Raw genomic sequence first — 18,106 nt, 5'->3', positions numbered from 1 at the left:
GACAGTATTTGAAGACAGAAAATATCCGATTGGGGTGTAGCAACCAAAACAATGTAGTAAAAACAGTGTGATTTAAGTGTATAATAATGCATCACAAAAGGAACACAGTGGGGAAGATTACTTTAAATGGGTGATCTGGGATAGCAGCTTGTCTTATCTACTCCGCGCACGCACGGCAGAGGGCAGCAAACATGAGCAACCGGTGGTATCCCCGATCGAAACTTCATGGGCTAAAAGGTGATCTACGTGCTCATAACTCAAAATAAGTCCTTCCTGTCTTTCACTTGGGTTCGAATTTTGATGCATTGATCAAGAATGATGGTGAGAGAGAGTTGGTCGTGGTAAAATTCACAGCTAAAAAAGGCTTACGAATCAATATGAAGCAATTAGGAAACGATAACTGGCGCATATAACGACGTCATAACAAGGGGCTTATGGGAAGCTGGTTTAAGCCGGTGCAATTGTTCAGGAAGTCTTGGGCATAATCTCGTCTTGTTTGACGACAGTAATGTGCCTCTTCAACACTCTGAGGTGTGCCGAACCGTTAAATGCGGGAATCGACTCTAAGCCGAGTATCGATTTGGCACAACTCGAGTTACGTAACCGGCACCGCGCGTCCTTCGCTGCGGTATCGGTGTACGCACGCGGTGCACGGTATTGGGTCGTGCTTTAATCATGGTTTAATCTTTCGGAATTGTTTAATGCAGCGTGTAAAATCCCAACTGTCAGTACCTTTTGGACCTGCTGAGGCCTGCGAATCATTCCTTGGCCTGTGAGCGAACATGTGGAGAATTGCACGGATACATTGAGACAATGTTCATAGCTCCTGATGTACTTGTTTCGTCCAAGGATCGTTGTGGATGTATACCGATTCTTTAACATGTGGTTCTCATCGTCGACTATGAGGTGCATGCTGATACACACCAATTGCCTTTCCTGCAAGAACTTCCTTTAACCATGGAGCTTTGAAAAGGTTGGTATACTAATTCCACCTCCATGGTATTTCCGGGTTATTACAGAATTTCCATGTGCAATATGCAGTCATCGCAAGGAAGCTCCACGGGTATGTTATTGTCGAAAAGACAGTAGTGTCAATAAGGCTCGTATATCATGCTTGCAAAACATTAGCTGTACGCCAAAAAAATATCATAGGAAGCACATGTATCTTTTTGAATCCAAGTGTAGCTCCGTGAACTAATAGTAGGTCTGCTTTGCTTTAACTAAGCTTTACATGTCGGTGACTGCTCTATGTTCCGACATCCCTATGTTCTGACACCCCTATGTTCCGACAAGTTCAACCAGTTAAGGTTAGAGTTAAGAACATGAGCAGTCGGAACATAGGTGTGTAACCTACGGTCAATACACAACCTATTTGATCGAAGTTTGCCGTACATATATGTGGGACTATATACCCAACGTGGTACCTGTAGGAAAACAAACAAACAATCACCCCCAACAAACCAACAAACAAACACCCCAATAAACAAACAAAAAACAAATAGCCTACACTCCAGAAGAAAACCACAAAAGGGTCTTTAGGTGGCGGGTCATTGGAATAGATCAGCCTAGGCATGACAATTGTCATTTTGATCGAAATTGAAAGTGGTGTAATTCGTCAACCAATATCTGACTTTCTTCAGTCTATAGTTTATGTTTGTTACAAGTGCTGTATGTACCACTATATCCCACATCTCATGAATGAGTCTTTGGGACTTCTGCCACTTCTTAGCTCTACTAGTGAAGTAGACAAAGCATGCTCTGTTTTCAAATTGATAAACCCCTCATTGTGGCATCTCTTTTAGTTAATATGTAGATAAATATGTTGATGGTTTCGCTTAATTGCCACTGTGCAACATTTTGTAAATGCCTATACACAAAAGGTGCAATGGTGACTTCCGAATCATTCACGGTCGGGGTCGGGCTACACTTGTTGTTTTGCGTCTGTCACCTCATCAACTGATCCACTCATTGACACTCGCATTGTTCCTTCTTTCTTAATGATCGCCGTTTTTATTGACTGTTACGATCAAAACAAAAACCACTACGGGTGCCTCTTGAGTGAAGGCCTTTGACTGCTCCCCAAAGACTCTTCGGCCCCGTGCGATTAACATGCCCCGTTATCTTGCGTTCGGATTTTGAACTGAGAAAAAAAAGACCTTTCATCGATCTAGAGTGTCAGTCAGTGGGGGAAGCACATGCGCATGAATATCGGCTGAAAGTTTGACCGCTTATTCTGCAGACTATGCGGAGTGGATTTCGCCCCATATCCCGGGTTTTTTTTCTCTCATGTGCAGATCGTAGATCGACCCAAGTACCGACAGCACTTGTTCTCATTTTTTCCCCCAGCTAATCTCGGGCAAATCTTCAAAGAGGTCAGGCTATGGAATTCACTCCGAATTCAAAACCCTTATATTTAGCTCTGTGAAGCTTTTTACATTTCAGTTTTGAAAAAAAAAATTAGACTATCGGCGACCAAATAGAAAAGAACTATGATAATTTTGACTGATGATATTGGCTGTAAATTATAAACCATGTGATTAAGGGGATCCTACGTTTTAGACCCTAGCGGAATCCTTCTCAAAGGCAAAAATCAACCAGTTTGCCTATGAACTACACACGTCCCTTTAAATGGTAATTACAAAAAGATAAATGTAACCATGTAGTGTATTTGCTATCAGTAATTGTCATGCATGTATATCGCTACATATCCTGGGCTGCTTACCTGTAAGGTTTGCTAATAGTTTACAATTGAATCAATACATAGTTTCGCCAGAGGCTGTAGTATTCATGCCCAACTATTACTACATGTTCATTGCTTTGACGATCCTTTATCCCTACAAAATGCATTAAAAATGGTTAAATCAACATAGGCATTCACCTAGCGATAGCATGCATGAAAATAATAACAAAACGCTGCGGGCTCCAACCATGGGGCTATTAAAAAGGTACAACATTGTGTTGACTCATCATGGCATGCTCGCAGTTACACCAGCCGACTGACATCTTGTAACACGTCTGGTTCGGTAAATTGGGTGTCACACGTGAAAGCAGTGACATGCCTTGGTTATTTTTAGAATCAACAAGGTTCGCCCGTGAACTTCCACTCGATTGCAGAAACGTTGTTTGCTCTTATTCCCCGTGCTTTCTATCGGGCGCATTCTGCATTGCAAAAAAGCCATTGACAAGTTTTTGTCATCATGTTTGATTTTTCTTCGCTAAAATAGCTGGTTCCCTCTAAAGGATTTTTATTTTAGAGTGTGCGACAATGTCAATACTATACATCTCTGAAAATACAACAGGAGTTAGTATAAATATGTGAGGTCACGTGGGATCACGCGGGTCCCGTTCTTTGAAAATTCACAAACGGATATTAAATATTTCGTAACTGTTACTACAACCTTGATGAACCTGACAGGCATATATTTGACGTTTATAATGGCTTTCCATGCTTATTGCCTTAGGGATTTTTTTCTTTAGTGGTGTTTAGTTTGCGAGACGTTATTTTAATGTTTAAAGTAAACGGGGAAACTTGTACACATATCGATATTCCAGACTAAGTAGTTATCCAAAAGTGTTTTGCTGCGCCACTGCAAAAGTTGCAAAATATTGGAAAGCGCAAGGAAGTAAAATACACAAATTTGATTTTAAATATGCATAATCTATCTCGTAATCTATCTCGTAAAAAAACCTCCAAAATAAAACCTTTGTTAACCTCCAAGCATATACCCCTTTAATGTAGGTTCTTTATTGTAGCTTTTGCAGTGTTTGAAACATCACAACTTGTTAGTGAACCTAGGGGGTTCGTACAGTTTCGTTTGTCTATTTTGAGGTTTTAAAGTTACCATTTTGGGTTAGCTTCCGCCTTTGGTTTGCCGTTCGTATTTTACTCTTGGTGAATGTCTTGGGCATGTGTGAGTCGTCGAGTTGCTTCCCATGTGGCGCAGGCTGGTCGCATTATTAGTCCGAGGAGTAAAGCAAAAGAATGGACATGTTCTTTCAGCTTTTGTAAAAAGGAAGCCATCCTACTGCGTTAAGCCAAACACCGATCTTAGCCTGAAGAACCTTAAGCCAGCTCAACGGACTTCAACCGTATAATGAGGGTTCGATAGGCGACAACTCACCCACGGACCTCGCAAAAAAAAACTAACTGAATGCTTATGGAACTACTGGTTGCTTTGTGTTGTTGCCAGTGCTGGTAATTTGTCAGGAGAAGTTGTCAAAGACAGCTTAGCGCCTTGAGTCAAAGACCCTACAAGTGGCGGCCTAGGGTAGCTAGGCAGTCTTTCGGGGTCTGGTACACATAGTGTGACCGTTACTGCTCTATGGCGTGACGTGTTGGTACAGGGATGCTGCTGATCGACAGGGATGTATCAGATATTCTCGCTGTCTGCGTGACGTAAGTTTTCTTCACCTCCTTGACTTGTCTCTTTTTTTCTTTCTTCCGAGAAACGGTCCCTTCGCGCCACCCTTGAGGCTGGGTTTAACATTTTGACATGCTTGGCAATTTGACATTTTTCAGTGTCATCAGTGAGGAGGCCGCAGTAAACAGGTACTCGGTGGAAGGGGGAAATTCACGATTAATATCTCTGGAAGGTACATGCTGACGTCAAAAGTGTCTTGTTATGCCTGGTCGAAAGGATTACTTCTTCGTTAGAAATGTTGTTGACATGGTTGATTATCATGGCAGGTTGGTGGGGGAAATTTGAATTTTGTCCCAATGGTGACTCGGACTTCAAAGTGTCCATGAGATGATTTTTTTTTAAGAACACATTTTGTGCAAATTTTTACTCCTCCTAAATGTATGAAAATTATTTGACATCCCTTTTTTGGCTAATTTTATTGACAAGTGCACTTCTTTAGACATTAATGTCCATGCTTTTCTGAACAACTGGGAGCGCTGTTGCTGTGACGTCATATCAGGAAGACACTGTTCGGTTTATGGGTTTTCGGTTCAAATTGTGAACCCAGACATTTGCTCATTAAAAACATTTGTGCGAAAACTTTGCTCATTGGCTTACTGCCATGTACTGACACAACAACAACAACGAAAACAATCGCCAAAAAAAAGGAGAACATTTAGGACAACAAAATATCCCAATTTCTGGCAACTTTTGTTTGTGCTGCAATAGCTGTCACATTGCGGTTTCGGCCAGAAATGACATCAACTCCTGCTCATGAATATGGAAATTTGCATTAGCATAAGTAACCAAAAGACCCTTGAAAATGACAAGACGAAAATTGAAAATAAGTAAAATGAGTCCTTCAATGCATAATCAGTTTTACTTTTAGATGTAAATGCTCAATATCCTTATATTTGTAAGTCAAAGACTGACTGAAATCCATCCATGGCTGTAAACATTATTACATGAGATTGTTTACTGTTCTTCAGTTTTAAATCTTGGCCGATATCTTACCAGGGTCTACTCTTGCAACTCTTGCAATACCTATGCCTCAAATCCAGTGTCTAAAAGTCTGACAATCGAGTGTCACGATGTCCGTTGGAATCTATATAGGCCGAGGGATATAACGGTGTTTTCTTGTGTGCTGCCTCACTTAAAAGCTCCTGCACACAATCCCACTGGTAAGCAGGTCTCTCAAGTGTCATTGGGTGTAGGTACTGAAGAAATTAATGAAGCAAAAACCTATACTGACTAAATCCCTCACGTTATTGCGTATTACCAAATTGGGTTGAGAATGTGTGTCCTTGAATATAACAGTAGGAAAAGGGGCAGCCCCAAAAAGTTTAGAACTGTACTTTTGGAACAGGAAAACGAACTCTTTGTGCCACCGACCAATATTGAGGAGGGGGTATTGTACACGCGAATTTGTTCCGTTCGAAAGCACAATTTGCGATGAATATAACTGTCCGGAGTTTTTTTGCAAATTGTAAAAAGTTGGTTTGTGACACGATGAGCTGTTTGGACGATTAGGAGTTAAAAGCCCCTTCGTCGAAGCTATTCTGTTGGATTGACAGTAAGTGGAGTTAATTTGTTTGCAGGTGGGCTGGACTTTTGCCAAGAGGTTAACAACCCTGCCTGTATTCAGCTGCGCCAACATTGCAACTTCCATTATTTTGTAGACATTCTGGTGGACGTCTTCGGAGATTTCATCTTTCAATTTTACCCACCTTGTTACCCGCGTAATAACTTGCTTAATTGGGAGACGCTTGACAGGCTGACATGCAAGGACGAGTTGTTCTTGTGGGTAATCAGCCTTAGGAGCTATTTGTATTTTGCCATTAGTTGAAGAAACGTCTTCGGCCACTTCAGATTCTCTTGTCTGGGATTGGTGTCTGGGTTTTCGACCATTCCATTTAGGTGGGGCCGGAACATGCACGTGCACGTAGACGTAGCCAACTCTGGACACCCGTCCGGACAAGGCCTGACAGTTCAGGGCGATTGAATTGGCTTCCAGTAAAAGAAAACACAACTTTTCTATAATTTGTATTCAAGGCAAATTGACCAAATTGTAATTGGCATGAGCACCAACATGTAGTTGGACAAGATTAAATCATCTGATCACTTGTCACTATGTCATTAGTTTCTAACTCGTCACCCCTCTTCATTCTGAGTCTGACGCAGAGTAGTTTGGCTCTGCACGCCTCCTCCAATTCAACTCCGTGCCCCATGCCGATCTATTGAATGATAATTGACTGAAGTCTTAATACATGTAGTAGACAGCGTCAACGAGACAGCAGCAACATCGCTTCACTGGCTACTAACTACCTCCATGCATAGACCGATGAGAAGCACTAAAACAGTTTCATTTGGCAATGCCACGACAATGCTGAATCTATTTTTCTGAGCAAAATCAGGGTTGCTATTATAGCCAAAGTGCCAATCAGTGTACATTTTGCTTGATGCTGATTTCCTCCCGATCTCAGCTAAGTACGGAAGTCTTGCCTTGGACATTTTCTGCTAAGCATGCAGTTGGTGCATACACATATTTATTTGGAGTATATATTTACTGAGCCATGGAAAAGTTTTGCTAAGCAAATACGACCTACTTGCACAGGGCACCAGCCAAATTACAATGCAATTTATAATTGCTTGTGACTGGTTCTCTCTTAAGTCCTGCTTAGCAGTGTACATTTTGCTTGATGCTGATTTCCTCCCGATCTCAGCTAAGTACGGAAGTCTTGCCTTGGACATTTTCTGCTAAGCATGCAGTTGGTGCATACACATATTTATTTGGAGTATATATTTACTGAGCCATGGAAAAGTTTTGCTAAGCAAATACGACGTACTTGCACAGGGCACCAGCCAAATTACAATGCAATTTATAATTGCTTGTGACTGGTTCTCTCTTAAGTCCTGCTTAGCATGAACATTTTGCTAAGCACCATTTTCTGCTAAGCAGCTTCTAAAATTAGACCGTGCTAGTTGTAACCGTATGAAAACTGCATGCTGAGAAAAAAAATGTGACGATGGCGATAACGATTTTTAGACAGAAATTAGTCCTTTGTGACACCACACACTGGAAGACCTCCCTCTTCATCACAGTGGTTACTTTAAACAGCGAACATCAAATGCATGCCCTTCTTTCTCTTTGTCATTGGTCGGCTTCGCCTCCCCATAGCCCATGGTTGTTTTCTCTCCATCATAGTTGGAGAAAATCTTCGGTCAAGGCGGAAAGAAAAGATGCTTTTTCCGGCGGAAATCCGTTGGTTAGTCGCGTCTTATTTTTATTCAATTATGACGAATTCCCCAGTCGACTTCTTGCCTTTGTTTGAATACATTCTTGCGCTGCCTCCAGACGTGTTCGTGACATGGATGGAGAATGAGCTCCACGATCACATTCTACGGAACATTATTCATTTCACGACTGCAATTGATTTGACATTCTAAATTACATGTTTCGTGATTTCCCCTCTTATTGTAACAAACCAATTTGTGTTTGGTTCCCACGGATGAAGTCTTGCTTGTACTTTAACCACTGCGTACGTGCATATGGTTGTGATACGTGATGCTCTCTTGCATCAAAACGTTGTTCCGTCACAAATTACGGTAGCCATTCATAACTGCAAACGAAGAACATTTGTCACGTGCGTGTATACCGCCCTCACTGGTCGTGCACGGATCTGATAGATCTCGAGATGAGTCTTGGAACTGTAGACCCATTGTCAACCTTCTAGAGTTAGAGATAAGCGGAGCAATTTGGCGACTTAAAACTCATCTTTAAGATCGCATCCCTCCAACATGAATACTGAGCGTAACCGAAGTATGAAATGTTCTCTTGATAGTCCAGCCATTATTCCGATACCAGATACGGTAGAACGCCCGTATAGATGCACTTGACCCTATTCAAAACAAGGATGCATTCATTTTTTTCCTTTCACATCGGCTTCCGACCCCATTCCGTGGGTCTTATCTGTGCAAATCTGACAGCAAGAGCAGGACATGATTTTCTATGGGATGGATCTAGAATGAGGCCATACCGACGGACGTTGGAGATCAGATTAAACAAGGTCGCTTGCAGCCCTGGAGTCAAGTGGTTTGGACACTCCACCAGCTTCCATATACCATCGGTCAGTTTGTTGATGAATATTTCCCCAATGGCGAGGGGGATGCGTATACACTCCGAGGCATATTTTGCACTTGCATTTTAATCATTCCTGAGCTGGAGCGTGAAAATGGGCACTTCGATGTGGCCGGGTTGTCGTGCTCAACCCGGATCCTATCCATGATTCATGTGCACTGTGAAGACGTAGCTGCTAAAAATTGTTTGCCAATGCGAATCTACCCTTTAATTGGTGTGAATTTACTACAATAATTGTTGATTTCGAGTCATGATATTTTACCGAATTGTGGGAAGTATTGGTCCAAAGGTGTGAGGAGTGGGTGTTTTGGCCATTGCAGTGACGACAGTGGGCAAGAATTTTAGCAACAATTGCCAATTGTCACAGTAGAGGTGGGCACAGCACAAGAAAACAAGCCCCGATTGGAAGAGTTTGTCAAATGTGAACTAATTGTTGATTTCCAGTCATGATATTGTACCATATTGTGGGAAGTATTGGTCCAAAGGTGTGAGGAGGGGGTGTTTTGGCTATTGCAACGACTTAACTTGGGCAAGAATTTTAGCAACAATTGCAAATTGTCACAGTAGAGGTGGGCACAGCACAGGAAAACAAGCCCCGATTGGGAAGAGTTTGTCGAATGTGAACTATGCACCGAGATTTCTGGTGAATGACCGAAAGAAATATACCCCTGTCCTACTTCACTCTGTACACATCTTTCACTTCATATCCTGCAATTGTGCAAGATTTGATGGGATTCCCTCGTGGATTTTAATCTCTGTGCCAATAATGAACTTCACTGGATTTGTCTCGGATTGCTTTGCTTCCTGGCAAAAACAGCAACTGATGTTTTCATCACTCGCATCAGACACAGATGTGTGTCTATGGCAACGGCACACTAATGATTTACCGATGCCCACAGGTCATGTCTATTGCATTGTATTAAAATAGTTACCATGGCAACGGCATGTTCAATGCTATTAAAATCAATCAAGGTTTCGACGTATCGAAGGACTCGGAGTAAGTGAAATTAGAATATTAATTATTAAATTATTTGTTTAAATTAGTTTTTAATATTTTTCCCAGTCTCTGAAGAATGTACGAGGTAGATTGCTAATTTGAAGTGACTCTTGAGTCGGACTCGGACTACAACAACGTGACTTTTGACTCGGGATTCGATCTCTACCGAAGTTACTCGACTAGAAACTCTGGCACAAACCAATGACCTTTGACCTCCCATGAGTGTAGCTGAACCCCGCAGTCAGCTCAAACTTGGCCTAAATCTGAGCTAATCGGGCATTCCACTTCCACAATCGGACAACAGTCGGCTCAAACTTGGCCTAAATCTGAGCTAATCGGGCATTCCACTTCCACAATCGGACAACAGTCGGTTCAAACTTGGCCTAAATCTGAGCTAATCGGGCATTCCACTTCCACAATCGGACAACAAGGGGAAAAACACAAACTATGTTACTTTCTCCACGTTTTGCCCCCGCGCGCCCCAAGCATGAAGTCATGCAATATTGACGCCTCGATCCCACGTCCCCAGCTAAATATATCACCCCGCATGAATATTCCGGTCTCATAATATTTGGGAAGAAGATGCCTGGTTAGTGGCAATAGGGGGTTGCTAATCTCAGCCACATTGGTGCAAACTAAATGGATTATAGACCGAACCCGTCCGGAGCGATGGACGACTCGTCTCTTTGGTACGTGACATGGGAGCCAGTTCGGCGATCTATTTTAGGTGGTAGGTGACGCGGGAAGCGTGCTAATGAGATAATGAGATATTGAAAGTCAATATTTGTTCGATACTCGCTGCTCTCTGGGGGAGATGAGGAGCCCCTTGCCATCAATGTTTGCTGAATTGCATTGAATTGGGAGTGAAATGGTTGCAATCGTTTCTATTTATAGTGTTTGTCTGTCGTAACTTCATCTGTTTATTCTGTGTTTGAGAAAAACAAATCACTGGCCGTTTCTGGGAGGGGAAGATTTTAAAAAGCTAACTAGGTGTTTGTTTTTCTTATAAGAAAAATAGGATAATAACCGCAGTCTGCGATGCGATGCATCGTAGTCTACTGCAGCCTACTGCATGCCACATACCTTGTAATGCATAATAACGAATAAATCGTCACCGACACCACGAACTGACACCCTCTGCATCACATGTGTACAAAAAAAATAAAAATTCAAATTTTCTTTTTTTGCACATATTAGCAGTTTGTATCATGAAGTTTAACATGACGAGGTTAAAATTGCTGAAATCATCTAAAATAAGCGAATTTTACTAATGAATTTTCAAGAAATTTGTCAATTCTGGTATTTTTGGTTACCACGAAGTGACACTGCACAGGGTGTCAGTTCGTGAAAACCAAAATTTACGTGTTTTCGGAGAGTGCGCGCATGCAATAGCGTTAGTGAGTGTCAGTTCGTGAAAACCAAAATTGACGCGTTTGGGGAGAGTGCGCGCACGCATGCGCAGTGTGTGCGCGCACTCTCTCAAAACTGGTCAATTTTGGTTTTCACGAACTGACACTCACTAACGCTATTGCATGTGCGCACTCTCCGAAAACACGTAAATTTTGGTTTTCACGAACTGACACCCATCTTAATCATTTAATTGCTAATTAACTAAGCAGATTTTTACAATATAACGTTTATAATTGAGTAGTGAAAGCATTTTTACGTTGAGTGATACTTAAACCTCCAAGAGAAATGGAATATTTTACTGAGTAAATTCGTGTCAAACCTTTAAAAGCGTTTTTCTCCGATTTGTATTTCTGCAACGCTGACCACCGGGTGTCAGTTCGTGGTGTCGGTGACGAAATGTATACATTCGTTTTTTCCAGTCTTGAGTGAGCAGGCGCGTGAACTATACATTATATTAAATTCCCGCAATAAAGTCTTTAAGAATTTGCATTAATTGATACATGTATTTTCATTTAATGTCTTCTTTATGAAGTCCACTTTAGCACCAAATAGCCAGGTTTGAAATGACCGGCCAAGGTTAACGTGGTTGGTAACTGCCCTCAATATTACATCATTATCTTCGGAATCATTGGCTTGAAGTTCAAATTTCAACTCCCGCCATAAACACGAGCTGCCCCCTAAAAGGACACCGTCCAAAATGAACTTTACACCCGGAGTATATACAGGGCGAGTCAACAAGAAAGTGACCTGGATTACTGATTTTTTTTCCCCCATTTAAAAGCAATTAAATTTTACACACCAACGAAGCATGTATGAAACGAGCATGTTCTTTCACTCATTTATAAAATAAAACACTAAGAATTACTGAAATTGACTCATGCAATGAGAAGTTATGCATATTTCACTAAAAGAGTCCATTTTTACAGCTGTCCATGAAATGCCATTGGAAGCTATTGAGCTGAGTAAGAACAAGAGATTACACACAGGCATTCAGATACAATTGAGATTGAACAAACAATCGTGCAGACTGAAACACTATACTGTCAGATTTTGTGTTTTGAATATGAGGAAATGTTTTCTGAAAAAAAATGATGTGATTTTTGTTTTTTGAGTCAGGTTGGCGTAGCGGTACATTCCTCGCCTTCCACCGCTGTGACCCGGGTTCGAATCCCGCCTGGGCCAATATGTGGATTGGGTTTTTAGTCCTTACCTGATTCCGTGGGTTTTCATCAAAATACTCCTCTGGGCTTTTCCTCCCACCTCTAAAAACTGTAATTTCTTCACATTGTCTTCCCTTTACTGGGACCCATGGTAGATCAGTGGATTCCACTGAATGGGCTACCCAGTTAAAATAAGAAATAAAATTAATATATGAATAAATTTGTCTTTTTTTTATGTGCAAATTTGCGTTTATTTGTGAATGTAGGAATACGCCTTTGTCTCATTGTATTTGAACGGTTAATGATCATTGGTGGACAGCTGAATGTTGCGATGTTTGTATTAAAATAAACATTGTGAACATAGTACGCAAATCAGGTGAAACGAGCCACAATCATATTTTTTTTTAAATATTTTCTCTCATTAGGTTACTTTCTTTTGGACTTTCCTGTGTAGTTGGCTTGACACAGGGCAGCTGTGTTTTGTCATAAAACACAGCGGCGTGGTCAACCCAAACAAACCGCGGGGATAATTGCGGAAATGAGTGTTGTACAATAATGATAACGCGCGAAGCTAGCACGCATGGCCGGAATCGAATCGACTGCACAATGATCGATATCGCCTGAATGACTTTGGCGCGAACACATTCAGTCCTCCTCCCCCGCTAAAGATGGAGGGAGTTCTAGAGTCTTAAATAATTCATGCAGATTCGTGAATAATTCTCCAGCTTTTTTTTTTTTTTTTGCATTCTGATGTTCACATCCTTCATTCTTGATCTAGGGGTCCCTGCCCCTTGTGTAATAGAAACGCAAAGCCGAGAGAAAAATGGTTTTGCGGGGGAGGGTCGGAAGCTGTTGTTGCATTATATATTTTTTTTCGGGGGGGGGGGGGGGAGACGCGTTTTATTGCCCTAAACGTGTGTGGATTTCGGCATAAAATGAATACTCCCAAAATAGTTGGCCTGAAAAGTGGAAATCCCAAAGAAACAATCTCATAATCTCAAAGTTAGCATCATGAAAAAAATGCATTAATTGCAATTTCCCCTGTATCAGTTTGGAAACCAGTTTCTGCATGGGGATCTGGTGTGGCGTAGCGGCTCTTTCCTCGCTTTGCACCGCTGTGACCCGGGTTCGAATCCCTCCTGGGCCAACATGTGGATTGGGTTTTCGGTCCCTACCTGATTCCGTGGGGTTTCCCCAGAATCTAATTCTGGGGTTTTCCTCCCACCACTAAAACTGTTATTGCCTTCCGGCATCTTCTACTGTTGGATGTCGTCGAAATAAAATATATTGATAAATAAATAAATAGATTTCAAACATGGTATTAAAATCATAATCACCTTTGCACGGGTGTTATGTGATCATGCATTAACTTGTGAAGTGTACTCTTGGCATGGAGCACAGCATCCCTTGATGAAATCTGACAAAGTTCAAAATTCTGAAACGAAATGCTCTCTGAAACGAAATGCATATGCACAAGTCTTGTTAGAGTCTGGTAGGCCAACTCTTTATTACCTGTTGTATTGCCTTCAAGGCCTGCTAACATACTGACTGAAGTATCTCCACAGGGGCTAGCCAAGTGGCGGATGAGAAGTTCTTTCTTTAAGATATCAGCGTACCCCTTTAAAGCAATATCGCAAGTAACTTTTTGATATATCTCTCATCTCGCCACTGCACTTTTGGTGTGCAGGCTGCCCGTCCGTATGATTTAATAAACTGCGGTGTCCTCTCTGAAATTTCGCCGCCCGGTCACTCTTGCTTTCATAATATGCCTTCCGGCAAAAATGCGCTCCCAGATTAGTTTCCGGGATGCCCTTCTTTAATTTTGGTGTCAATCTCATGTTAGGTTATGTTCTTCCTTTGCGTCTTTCCTTGGTGCCCTGCACTTTGTGCCGTGTTGACATTTGGTAAAGCTGGTTTCCAGTTTCCCAAGGAGAACTTGTATATAGGGCTTTTTGTATATATGAGTCAGTGATATAATATATACAGCAGCTGCCAAGATGAATTATAGTCTCAGAGATTTGATCAATGACTCTACTCCCCCCCAAAAAACTTGGGTGTTCGTTTTAATAAAATGGCCCTCGATCTCAAAGTGGTCTCGTCCGGATACTGGGCAAAGTGGGTCAATTCATCATCATGAATCATTCTGGAACGACGCTTGGTAAAGCACGAGGATGTGAATATCCTATACGTTGATGGGCCACTTGCTCCATCTTATCGTTCACTGTGTGCGTGCATTCATTTCCTATTCTCGCCTAGAGTTCGGATGGAGGATGGTCTGTGGTGTAACTCAATCATTTTCCTGACAGCAGGTCGATGAGGGCGGTATTGATTGGTGTCCGTGTTTACCACACTGACCAGTGGAAACTGGAAGGCGAAAAAAATATGCATATGTTTAATTAGGAATCCGACTATTAAGCGTAAACAAACGCGATACATGTTTTCCAGTTCAAAGAAAAAACATAGGAAGATAAATCTGTATACATTAAAAACATTTTTGGAAAAGTCTCCTGGTTGAATCTACAGCATAAATAGCCATAGGCTCTACAAAACGACCGCCAATCGACCATAACGGTAGCTACCCGGCGGCCGTCCAATTTCTAATTAATTCCCCGGACCTTTCGCCTCTGTCAACGCGGCGGTGTTATCACTAAAATGCCGCTATGCAATATGATACAAACGATAACAGTGGACAAACCGTAAAGCGACACGCATTCCTAATCGTAATCAAGCGTTCGTTAACGGGTCGTCAATGTATTTTCCGAGTGTTTATTTTGACAGGCCCGCCAACGAGCGAGAAGTGGGTCAAATTCTTTTCATTTCCAAAGGATTTTCTCTAAGTTCCTCAATCTCTCTCCTTATTTTGTTATACGAGCGGGGTGCCGCGCTTCCGCTATGGGTGGAGTCGTGGCACCCGCTAGCTGGGTGGAGTCGTAAAGTGAAAACTTGAGAGGTTTACCAACGAACATGATGGATTTATCATCTATAACGTTGCTGTGAATCATACAAATGATCAGTGCGCCCTCAATTGACGTATTTTTGAGAAGGGGTTCATTATACAGTCAAAGGCGGATCCAGGGGGGGGGGGGGCCAAAGGGGGCCATGGCCCCCCCCCCCAAAAAAACAACGAAACCAATTTTTTTTTTTTTAATGTGACATCGCAATAAAGGCAGGCAATGAGTACACCACCATCTTTTCCTCCAAAAAACATTGGTTAAAGTGGGCAGAAATTGCCTCAGATCGCACCACAGAGCATCTAGAATCCAAAAATTTTTCGGGGCCCTTAAGCGGGCCCCGAACCCCACGCCGTAATTTTTTTGACCCATTTTTTGGGGGACCAAATTTTTTTTTGGCCCCCTCCAAAATTGTGTTCTGGATCCGCCCTTGTATACAGTCAGGTTTTGAAATGCATATTCATATCGTACGAATTTGTACGATGGACGGTCAGAGGGTTATTGACCTCAATTTGCATGTTAGCCCAAAATGGGCGTGGTATTAACATTGGTGAAGCAATTTTGCCACATTTTCATCATCAAAGTTATGTTTTGCGTAATAGCGATACGTTTTGGTGTATATAGATAATGTTGTAATATTTAACTATTCAAAGTCTCAAAGAAACAAATTTGTCAAAAAAAAAAATCGTTTGTACACGTGTCAATCGTGACTTCAGAGGACAGTGAAACCAGAGCATATTTATACCATTTAAGGACTGCATACACTGAATGCCCGCATAATCAAAGGAACCGTTGATATTATATAACCAAGCCTCTCCATTCACCCTTGCATTTTGTGCTTCCGCGCACTCATTAGGCCTTTTACTAAAAACGTGACACACAGATATCAGACGGACAGACAGCGTAGGATCTTTTCATATAAGATATAAGCGATTGGTAAAAACAAAACTTATTGTCCCAAGGGGTTGGCAACTTTTTTGCACAATCTGGTGTCGCTGAGTCTGCCCATTGGAAACAGTGTTTGTTTTCAATGAACATCGAGCGCCCTCTGTTAGTCAGCTTGGTTATTTCCACTGTGTCCTAGAAACAAACGATCTTAACGGTGCAGTTGATACTCATGTGCATTTGATTTTACTCGTTACAGGAACGTACAGCAGTTTGACTAGAACCTCCTAGCCTGCCACGTGTCCGCGGTGACATTCTACAACTGTCACGTGGTTGCTCGCACGCCATCTCGATGTCCAAGGTGAGAATAATTTCCTTCAATTTTCTCGCAAATTGAACTGTGTGAACAATCAAAAAAAAAATCCCCACCACCTCCCTCGAGTGTGTTTAGCCACCTGTCTGTTAACCTATCTCTACCACTCGCACACACGCCACAGTAACTATCCTCTAAACACTGTACACAGAAATGTGTGATGGCCGCAATTAAATCGTAGGGTGGAGTGGCAAAGGAGACAACCCCACTCGAAAAGCGCCGTTGGAGACGCTGGAGTGGATGTTGACACTGGGGCTCGGTCAACATTGACTGAAGAACACACGCGGGTTATACGGTACAATCGCTTCACGTAGGCCTAGGCTACATGCCCGGCTTGCCGTTCACGTATATAATAAGGCCGGTATTTGGCTAGGATAGGCCGCGGACTATCGCGGCAAACAGGGGCTGCCAATATTTTTTTCTTTCTTCAATAACCGGTCTCTGCTATTTTGGTCAAACACTGACCCAGTTCTGGGGCCATTTCGCGAACAAAGTGTTGACGGAACCCGCGACCCTCCACGGTTAGGGGGGATTGCGCATGTGGCGCTTATTAACGTGGCTATCGTCTGATGACATTCAATATTGGATATATAAATAATTGCGAAATTGTGTTTGTAGAGATACAATCGGTTTTTCAGAACAGTCGTGTCGCTGCATTTTTACGAGCGTCGCTTCAGACTTTGTCCGTTTCAACTCCTGGAAAAACAAAAAGACCTCGAGTTGGCGCGACGGCACAGTAATGTTATCATTTCGGTGCCCCATTTTCAGCGTCCTGGTTTAAAAAACTTGACGGAAACTATGCCGACGTGTTTGAGGCGGTAAGTGCTTCAATTGACTGCATGTTATTATCTCGATGATGACTCCATAAATGATTTATAGTCGTTTGAACGCGGTGATTTCATTTCGGTTTCGTCTTGAGCAAACAAATGGCTATACACTGCAAACTGAAAGGGTCATTTTGTTTCCTTGTTTTGAACCGTTTATTTACTGACACAAAGTGGCAAAGCGACATGAGTTTTTTTTTTTTTCCTATGCGCTTAAAGTGCAACATTATGGACGAATAAATTGCTAAAGGTATGACAGTCTTTTAAATACCAGATTTTACAAGTAGCTTTTGCCATTTTTTCTCTGTGTACTGCGTCAGGTTAACGTTTGTTCGCAGTTTGCAGGATCTTTGTCCAGGCTTCAGCATAACAAAATGAATCCTCATTTCGTGAAAGCAGCTACACAGGGTGGGTCAAACAATGGAAACCCAAATGGTGCCCCTTATTTTTTGTTAAAAGAAGTTCTGCATGTAGCGCTTTTCAGATCTAGGATATGAAAGCCCAATTAATAAGCTCTGTTTTAGTGGGGAAAAAAATTCAAATCGCTCATGTTCTTTTTTTCAGTTATGGAATTATTAACACAAACACCCTTTTTATTGTCAACGGATCACAATGAAGGTATAAGTGGTATTCAGCAAAACGAAAACTATTCGCATAATAAAAACACACATCAGCACACTCTCATAAACAAGATAACTGGCACTTATCATAACATTTATTTAAAAACCTGCTGCTTCCAATGTTTATATAACATGCTTTATAATATCAAGAGTTTATAGTCTTGCCCTGTCTTCTACTTGGCTACCCTGGGGACTTATGGGATTATTCTGATATCATTTTCTGGATAGGCCTACCACATGGTTTCATTTTTACTGAAATATCACGTACCTTCATTTGATCCGTGGACAAGGATCTTTGTGTTCAAAGTTCCATAACTGGAAAAGTGCATGAGCGATTTTCATGATTCT

At 41.8% G+C, this 18,106-nt stretch overlaps 1 protein-coding gene across 3 annotated transcripts in view; it reads left to right on the top strand.

The window, feature by feature from the left end:
- LOC119720515 (D(1) dopamine receptor-like) overlaps positions 1–18,106 on the top strand; it is a 42,161-nt gene that overhangs the window by 7,219 nt on the left and 16,836 nt on the right. For 2 of the 3 annotated variants that reach the window (XM_038190206.1, XM_038190208.1), the window contains exon 2: positions 16,201–16,302. The gene's annotated coding sequence lies outside the window, so the exon portion shown is untranslated. Of the gene's footprint in view, positions 1–612; positions 974–16,200; positions 16,303–18,106 lie in introns of those variants that run through there. The other variant, XM_038190205.1, reaches the window with a different exon arrangement.

Source organism: Patiria miniata, unplaced genomic scaffold (assembly GCF_015706575.1).
Source record: "Patiria miniata isolate m_02_andy unplaced genomic scaffold, ASM1570657v1 HiC_scaffold_9, whole genome shotgun sequence".
Classification (NCBI taxonomy): Eukaryota; Metazoa; Echinodermata; class Asteroidea; order Valvatida; family Asterinidae; genus Patiria; species Patiria miniata.
The sequence above is the reverse complement of the archived record's forward strand: the minus strand, read 5'-3'. Positions and strand labels throughout refer to the sequence as shown.